The 10,135-nt window shown below is 38.0% G+C and overlaps 1 pseudogene; it reads left to right on the forward strand.

Moving 5' to 3' along the window:
* LOC105991870 overlaps nucleotides 1–7,858 on the forward strand; it is a 21,938-nt pseudogene extending 14,080 nt beyond the window's left edge.
* The last annotated feature ends 2,277 nt before the right edge of the window (nucleotides 7,859–10,135 follow it).

The raw sequence follows: 10,135 nt of genomic DNA on the forward strand, positions 1-10,135 counted from the left end.
AAAAAAAAACCCTGCCTTGCTCCTGACGGACCCTCCTACTCAAGGTACGACACCTTGGGGATTTGGGCCCATGGATCTGCTGGTCTGATGCTTAATTGTTTCACACCCTGGCAAGGGAAAGAGGGCACATCTTTCTTTAAAGGAAGAACTTGCCAATATGGGTCATTTTTAGAAGCTGGAGGCTTGGGGGTGGGGGGAGCAGGTGGGGCAGGTGAAGCTTATCATATAAAGTATGCAGGTTTCAAAGGTGGTTCCTCCAAAGCCCCTCACTTTAATTGGGATAGATCATGATAGGAGTTCCTATCATCAAAAGAGAAGATGGGGTGATGCTGGGACATCCCGGCTTGAGATGTACGGCAGTGCCAGCTACTCGCCAACCCACCCCATATCCCCACTTTCTCCACTTTGCCAATTGATGCCTGCTCCTTGAAACTTCCTGCTAACAAGAGTAGCCCCCCTGACTCTGGCGGCTCAATTTTGGGCCTCGGGGAGCAGGGCAGGGCTGTGGATCTCTTCTTCTTCCCCCTGAAAGTAGGCAGGCTTTCCCTGGGAACTGGGGACCGCTGAGCCTTCAGTGCACAGGAGGCCTCCATGTGGTTGATGCTTTGGCAGAAGAATCAGGAAGCCCTCCATGTGCAGCTTATTCTGGTGCACAAAGACGTCCAGGAAGCCGAACCCCATGCGCACGTTGAACTACTTACAGATGCCGGCCTCGTGCAGCAGCTGCGGCTCTTCGGCCGCCAGAGCGGCGTCCCCAGGCGCCACCTGGGGCGCCTTCTCCGCCGCCTTGGCGCAGCCACCTGCAAACTGCTGGTTGGACAGCACACCGAGCCCATGGTCCTCGGCTGAGCCCGCGGCCCTGGGCCCCTGGTCGGGCGGCTGCTGGCCCCAGAGAAGTCCGGAGGCAAAGGGTTGTTACTCTTTTTTAAATAAGTTTTTTTTATTGTGAAAATACTGTACAGAGGGGTTACAATTACATGAGCAAGGTAATGAGTCCATTTCTGAGTTTTGTTATTCTATTTTATACATCTCTATGAAGTGTTTCAAGCATTTTCTCACTTTCTCACTGTTTCCATTCACCCTCCTATAAATGACCAATAGATGCAAAAAGGAAGAAATGGCCTACATCTTTAACCAGAGATGAAATGTAACTAAAAACTACACTGAGATTCAGTCTCACCATACTCAGCAACAAGAATGCAAGGGGAGAAAAAGGAACCCTCATACACAATTGGCTGGAAATTAAGTTAGTGCAGCCACTCTGAGAACTGGTGTAGACATTTCCTTATGAAAGAAATAGAACAACTATATGATCTTGCTATATCACCATTTGGACATATATTCAAAGGAGTATTCATTTTTGTTTTCTTAATATATAATAACTTCATTACAGAGACTTTGATCTCTGTATACAAATCTATATAATATAGATATAAATCTATAATCATCATATAAATCAAAAAAATACAAGTCTCCATTGACCAAGATGCATTGCATTTATAAAGTGATTTGCTGAATGGTAACTTCTTTGTACAACTACTTAAATATAATAAAAATATAATTTGAGAAGGTTTCTAAATAGAGTTCAGAGGGAACACTACTATCCAGCCTGTAGAACATTGCAATCATGCATAACATTTCTCTGATTTTCCTTTTCAGTGGTATGTAAAAAGCTGAAGCTATACAGGTGACTGCAAAACTGCTGGGGAAAGAAAAAAGAATGCACAGATTATGGAACAGAGAGAAAGGCGTTATCAGGAACATATAAAACAGCTGACTCAGAAAATGAAGAGGGAAAGGGCAGAGTTATTAGCAATTCAAGAGAAGACTATTGCTCTTAAACTCCGGGTATTTCATTATATACTTAGCACTCACAATCTGAATTAAAACCACAGTAGAAAGGTTACAGAATCATACAGAATAAAAAATGCTCATGCCCATATATTCTCACCATTTTTATTGCTTTCCTATTTCAACTCTCTATTATAAGCCATTTGCATGTAGAATATAATCCTGTACAATCCATTTTGATGCTTTCTAATAAAACATTTAGATTGCAATGAATTCCATTCACATTCAAAGATTCCAGAATTCAGTTTTACAGCAAAAGTATTTAAGGGTTTTTTTAAAAAAAAACAACAACAGAAAAAGAGAAAATTGTAACAAGTACAGAAGACTTCAGAGAGAAAGATGGGTAATGAAACTGATGGAGGACAGAATTTAAGGTCAAATGTTAAAGTTCTTTAGCAAATATTGGAAGCAATATGGAATGTATTAATAAGTTTTATAATCTTTAATATTCCTTTTCCCTATTTGGAACAGAAACAACTACTTGAGGAGGGATTCAAAGAAGAGAATAGAAGACATCCACTATATGGAGAGGAGATATGGAGAAAAATGTATTAACATATACATAATTGTCACAAAATGTTTAGAGCATGGATTTAGTTTCCATTTCTATAACCTCACATCCAAGTCCAAATGTAATGAAGACACTGAAAACTTATATGATTGCTACACATCTACATTTGAAATTCACACTTGTATACTTGTTAAGCCACAAAATTTGCAAAGATAAAACAGAGAAAGCAATCTGTTATCATCTAACATTATCTATTTAATTCTTACCTACATTTTTTTGGGGTGGGTCCGGTCGTAGGGCCTGAACTCGGCCTGGGCGCTATCCCTTAGCTCTTCAGCTCAAGGCTAGCGCTCTACCACTTGAGCCACAGCACTACTTCTGGCTTTTTACCTTTTGCTTATGTGGTGCTGAGGAATCGAACCCAGGGCCTCATGAATGCAAGGCAAGCACTCTACCACTGAGCCACCTTCCCAGCCCCTATTCTTGCCTACATTTTAATTGATTGATATACACTTTCCTGGATCCTATGTTTAAAATCATCAGCATTTTCTAATATAGGCTATAATAAATTATTTAAGTGAAGTATATTTATAATGGAGAGCAATTGGGTTCCTCCTGATAGTGCATTACATCTTCATCCATATCGTACTTCTAGATTCCTCAACCCCATGCTCTTACTCAAGGAAATATGTATGCCATAAGTAGTTAACAAACTTTTGGGGCACAGTAGGGTAGTACTACTGCCAGTGGCCAATAGATCACAGGTATTGAATTTAATAAGAAGTCCATATTAACCATCAATGCCAAAGCACATTAATTTTAGTTTGTAGACTGTGTACAGTTAATAACTGAATAGTCAGGTCTGAGATGTAGGTCAATGGTAAAGTGCTTGCCTAGCAAGTGCAATATCGTGGGTTCAATCTCTAGAAACACAAAAAGAAATGACATAAATAAATAAATAGCTCATGTTCAGTGGCAAAAATGTACCACATGGACCCTGGATGAAGAAAGAGCTGGCATCTGTGGAAGTACCTATATCAGAGAAGGTTTATTCATCTCTCTATATTAGTCTTTGGAGTTATTAGTGCTCATTCTCAGATTTAAGTCACGTTGGAACTTTGAACTAGAGCAGAGCAAGAAACAGATAGTCTTCACTTCTCATGCCATCTCTCATGTGAAATAATACATCACAGGCATTATGATGACCCCAAAAGGAACATTTCTCCTGTTGAAATTCTTCTATATAATAGCAAAATAGACAATAAGTGTTTGAAGAAGGAGGAAACAACATTATTAATTCTGTATAGCTTCATTTCTTTGTGCTTATTTTTTCTCAATGGATCAGACAAAAGCCAAATCTGCACAAGCAAAGAGAAAACCGTTGGAGAAAGTACAAATGAAGTATGAGAAGATGATGGAAACTAAAGAAAGGAATTATCAGGAACTTGTCCAGGTGTTGAATTGGAAAGCAGAACAGGAAAGATGTAAGTTAATAGCACAACAAGACAGGAATCTTGCCCTTAAACTGTAGGTATTTCATGTGCTTGCCTAATTTTCTTTACTCTGATGGTTGCAATACATAAATCAGAGATTAAAGATCTAGAACCAAATAAAGTTCATAAACAGCCAGGCATTTTGCTATAGATTTGATTATCTTTACATATCTATCCCTGCCAGTCTGTGCATGTTCATTAAATGTCTTCTACAAACAAGTTTCCCTCATGAAGCTTGAGTCATGACATCAGTCCACTTAAGTAACCATCAATTGAAAAGATTTTGGAAAACAAGCCCTGCATATGCTACAGATTTGTATTCTTGACTAATGGCACGGAAACTATTGTATGATCACATTTTAAGTAAGTAATAAGTAATAATTAAGGACTTGACTGTCTCATACCTCATAGAACAATAGCATTTATTTTCTGCCTCGTGGGGTCCATAGTGGTTTTCTTTTTAGTTACCTACAGTGACATAAGCTCATGGAATACCCTGATAATATAGGAAAACTTTCTCAGAAATCATCTCTTCCTTAAACACACTGGATAAATGTCCATACCACTATTTCCCACCTGTTCTCTGGGCCTTACTCTAAATCCATGAAGATCACAGACATCTGCCCAGAAGTACTCTCTGGATAGCTCTTCTTCTGATCTCCTCAATTCTTTCTCCCACCAAAACTTTGCAGGCTTGAAATAAATTTCAGGATCATACAAATCCCCTGCTTTTCAGCACCATGTAGAAATCTTCCCATTGGTTATGATTGTGAGATGAAAATCCATTTTATATAAGGCAAAAGGTTAAACAACAGACAACTATGATAATTATACATGAAACCCAAGGATAAATTCTGGAGCTATAGAATTTCAAGGACTATATGAATAAACTTCTTCTGAAGATGGAAAGAAGTTCTATAAAAATAATAGCAAACACAGGAGGGGCTCAAGGAGAATTAACACCAAGTGAAGAAAGAAGTTATAATGGTATTTCAAAATCTAGTAGATTTATTTAAGGAATGAAAGAGAATGCCATTTGAGAGTTACATAACAATCTATGAAAAATCATTTTATGTATGTAACCTAGTTATATTTTTCCCTATTTAGGAATAAGAGCAACGTCTTCAGGAGGAAATCAATGAAGAAAGAAGAAAGTATAAGAAACAGACTCAGGACATGGGAAAGGAGAAATGATACAATAGAGAAATGAAACAATCAGGTATTATAATGTAAAATATACAAAGATCAAAGTTTGCTTCTCATAGAGCCTGTTGCTATGATACAGATGTGATGATCAGTTTCCAAGCTTCAAACGGTTGGACTTGAACATGAAATGTGTCTGCATATAGATGGCCCTTAAACTTGGCCAAAATGAAGTTGAAGTGGAAAGGAAATGAAGCATGTAAAAGCTTTCCTTTCTTGTATGTAAACTACTAATACTAATGATTTTAGTGAACTTACACACATTCTGTATACCAAGTCATTCATATTTCCTGTGGAGGAGGTATATGTTTTGCTGTTGATTTGTGTTTTAGAATAGAAAACTATCAGGTAGCCTGTTTAAGGCAACCTTTTGTCCCCTCATCTACAAATTACTTGTAGGCATCCTCTCTAGTATGAATTCTGTGAAAACAGACAAAAGTAGATAGAAAGTAATAGTACGTTTTTAGCATAGGTATTCCTTAGGTAAAGATTGGTCAAGGAGTTATTTCTGCTAAACTTAAAGGGGATTGTCCCTTTTTTAATTTTTTGAAATTTAGTAGCAAATGTAAATTGCTCAAAATAATGGATTTCACATTACCAAGGGCTATCTATAACAGTTAGTCTACATTCTATATATAGAAGATGTAGGCAGGGACCACATTCCAGAGCCCTAACAGAAGTGCTTCACTCAGAAGAGCAACTGTATTAAGCCAAGGTGTCAATAAAACCCAAAAGTAACCACAACCCTCTCCTCAGACCCAAGTCTGATCTCTAAATAAGAGCAAAAACAGCAAAAGATTTGACTTCACTTTCAAAGCTCTACCTAAACATGAGGAAATATGTCACACTAGAAGAATTACTGTCCTCAGAGCCAGATGTGGTGGTTTATGTCTGGAATCCTAACTGCTGAGGGGATGGAATAGAATCACAATTATAGGACAGCCAAGCAACACATTATAAGATCCCATGTGAGGGCTGGGAAGGTGGCTCCAGTGGTAGAGTGCTTGCCTTGCATGCCTGAGGCCCTGGGTTCCATTCCTCAGCACCACATAAGCAAAAAGCAAAAAGCCAGAAGTGGTGCTGTGGCTCAAGTGGTAAAGCACTAGCCTTGAGCTGAAGAGTTGAGGGACAGTGTCCAGGCCCCATGACCGGACCCCCCCCAAAAAAAAAGATCGCATGTGAACCACTAAAAGCTGCATGTGTGGTGATGTGATCTGGTCATCCCAGCTGGAAAGCATAAATAGGAAGATGATGGTCCAGGTCAACCAGAGCTTAAACGAAAGACCCCACTTGAGAAATATTTAAATCTAAAGGGCTGGGACCATGGCTGAAGTGTTAGTGTACCAACCTAGGAAGCACTGGGCCCTCAGTTCAAATTCTAGCACTGTGAAATAGATCATAGAGATAGATAAAGATATTAACATAATTAACATTTGAATAAAAAGAGAATAGAGTAATATTACTTTATTTTATCCATCCTATTCTCAGTGGAATGTGCAAAGGCTGAATATTCACAGGCTACACAAAAAATTGTGGAAGAAATACAATGAAGATACCAGCGTATGATGGAAGAGAAAGAACAGACTTTTCAGAACTGTGTAGAACAATTGACTGAGAACATGAAGAAGGTTAGAGCTCAATTAATAGGAGAGAAAGACCAGGCCCTGGCTCTAAAAATCCAGGTAGTTCATTGTGTCTTCTCAATTTTCTTATCCAATGAGCAGGGAGAAATGACAGAAATTTCAAGTTAGTGCTCTTGGTCCAGGTAAGAAAAATTTACAACCAGAAAACCAACTAAAGATTTCCTTTTTTTCATGTTCCTGTCATTTCTAGTTAGTGATTGTTAGTGGTCTTTTACAAATCAGTCAATGTACAACAATAAATAATCACACAAGGTGCATTATATGTATCAAATATCACATCTTTATCTAGTGAGAGAAAACAATCATCTTTTTCAATTGAGAAGAGTATAATTTCATAATAGAAACTGTTACGGGGCCTAACACAAGCAAAGGTGCTGTACATGACTACTTTCCCTCATAAGATCCATAGGTATTTTATATTTGCAATATTCTGTGTCTTCATGTCTCTGATCAAGCTCCTAAATAGGAAAACTCCCTAACTCTATTCACCAACAGTGTGTCTAGACGGTAGGTATTTTCCTGTTTTCCCTGGTCCTATATGAGCTTTTGTTTTGTTCGTTTTGTTTTTAGTCTGGTTGCTGTTCCAAAATCACACAGTGGGAGCTACATTCCTAGAGATGCTCAAACATTGTCTCTTGCAGGCCTCTATTAATTGTACCAATCAAATATCTTTCCTCACCTGGAAATCATGCAGAAATCTTTCTACTAGAATTTGACTAGACACTTTAGGTACACATAGTGTCCACCTTATATGATGCAGGAAGACAACAACAATATTTTAAATAATAATTTTCTGAGCATGATTTTCTAATGATGAGGAAAAGTACCCGTTTATATTAATTACGTAACAAGAATGTAGGATGTAGAGATGGTACTAGGGTTTGAACTCAGGGCTTCATTCTCCCTAGGCAGGTGCCTTACGACTTCAGCCATGCCTTCAGCTAGCTATAAAAAAAGGGGGAACTTATCTCACTTTTATTGAACAAATTCTTTTTATTTTATTAAATTTATTTTATTGTCTTTAAGTAGTTATACAAAGGAGTTTCACTTTCAACATGCTTGTTTAGGCATACATTTGTTGATCCTAATTTATTCTGCACAAGATTTTTATTTCCATATTCTCTTTCTAGAAACAAGACGAATGTCATAGCGAGTGAATCAGAGAAATAACCAATCCACATCAGCAACAAATGGAGAATCACAAGAAGAAAAAAATGTGCTAAATCATCATGTTCTTTGATGTGAAAGTTTAACTCTTCATAGAAACATAGGCTTTCTCTTCTGGTCTTTTTTCTTCAGAACTTATGTTCAATGAGCAGAACTACAGAACTTTTTACATTCAGCCTCCAATAATAATTATTGGAAAGCTTATGCGTAAAGGCAATGTGTTACCCTATTGAAAATGTCATTCATACTTTTTGGCAGTACTAATAAATCACTATTTAAAGTGATTTTATCAGAAATCAGGCACATTCACTCTAAGCAAATTGTCAGCTATGTAACCAAGATTTCACTTACAACTGTATTTAGTTAAGTAGGTGTTTTTATATATAGTTATTGTATTTAGCACAGACTTTTCTGTCTCATTCACACACGTGCTAGATATCCTCACCGCCATGTTTTCACTCAAGGGTCTGCTTTGTCCTTTTATTAGGTTTGAGAGCTAAGAATTTTAAAAGACCTATATTTAACTACATTTTTGTCCTGCTTTTTAGCTATTATTTCCTTCTTTGAGCTACTGAGTATAAAATGCCTCCTTAAGATGTACCAGAAAATAAATCAATTAAAACCAAGAAACTCATACAGATTTTGAACTGAGATGAATTTCATATTAAAGTTTTTAGTAGCAGACTCTTCAAAAACCAGCTCCAGATTCTATAGTTCTTTAGCCCAGAACAACAGCACTTCAAATGTCTTTTTCTTTAAATTTATTATAAAGCTGATGAACAGGGGGGTTACAGTTATATAAGTAAGGTAATGAATTATATGAGTAAGGTAATGAGTATATTACCCCCTCCCTCATTTACTCATGCTTGTCACTCTCCCCACCCCTCCCAAGTTGTAAAGTTCATTTCCAACATAAGGTCTAGTGAGTATCATTGTTGCATTAATTCAGCCCTTGTCCTGCTGTTTCTGTGATTCCCTTTCCTTCCACAGATCAGATAAACTTATATACAAGACAAATGGTACAGAAAACTAAAATGGAAAAAAAGAGAAATAACTGTTTAAGAGATAATACTACAGTCAGTACCATCTGCCACCAAAGTCTTTGTATCAAAGGCCAGAATCTGTACTGATACCCAACATTAGTTCAGACAGCCTGGGTATATCCATGTTCACTTTTTTCTCTTCCTTTTCTTTTTACTTGTTTGTTTCTGTTTTGTTTTTATCTGTTCTGTGGTTGGGTTGGTTTTGTTTATATTTTTAGCTTGTGTCATTCTGCTTAGGCTGGACTTAAACCCACTATGTAGGTCATGTTGGCATTGAACTCCCTACTATTCTGCCTCAACTGCTAGGTGCTGCGATTGCAGCTGTGCACCACCATGCCAGGCTCTCCACTGATGCATTCAGTAAATAAATCCCCCCAACATTTCAGAACAGGTCTGCTTCTAAGTCTGACAGAAGTTCATCGTCTCGGCAGAATCAAAATACTTTCCTGTGTGTGATACTGAATGTGAGGGTTTGTTCATGTGCTACAGTGCTAACAGAACCTTCTACATTAGTAAATGACATTTGTTAAGGTCATCCAGTACAGGCCGGTAGGTCACTGAGGTGTGCTGTCCCCATTAAGTTCTAGGAAACAAGAACATTTTTTTTATTTTTTAGTATTTTTGGGTACCTTGTAGTACTTTTTAATATTTATTTTTACTGTAGTCTTTCAATACTCCTTTAACTTTTTTCCTACATTAATGAACAAGTTACTCACTTTACTAAGACATTTTAGGCACCATCTCTTTAAAAAGCCTTTTATAAACTAAGAAAAGAGCCAAGCACTGGTGGTTCATGTCTGAAATTCTAGTTACTCAAGAGGCAGAGATCTGAAGGATCTGATTATCTGGATATTAAAGTTTGTTAGGCTCTATTTGCAAAATAACCAGCAAAAAGGAAAGCCGGGCGCTGGTGGCTCACACCTGTAATCCTAGCTACTCAGGAGGCTGAGATCTGAGGATCTCGGTTCAAAGCCAGCCCGGGCAGGAGAGACTGTGAGACTCCTATCACCAATAAACCACCAGAAAAACCGGAAGTGGCGCTGTAGCTCAGGTGGCAGAGCACTCGCCGTGAGCTGAAGAGCTGAGGGACAGCGCCCAGGCCCAGAGTTCAAGCCCCATGACCGACAAAAAAAAAAAGGAGGAGTGGCTCAAGTAGTAGTGTATGAACCAAGTAAACAAGCTGAGCAAGCATAGGGCCTGATTTCAAATATTTCAAAACTTAGT

The sequence above is a fragment of the Dipodomys ordii genome, unplaced genomic scaffold, assembly GCF_000151885.1.
Source record: "Dipodomys ordii isolate 6190 unplaced genomic scaffold, Dord_2.0 Scaffold78, whole genome shotgun sequence".
NCBI classification, from domain to species: domain Eukaryota; kingdom Metazoa; phylum Chordata; class Mammalia; order Rodentia; family Heteromyidae; genus Dipodomys; species Dipodomys ordii.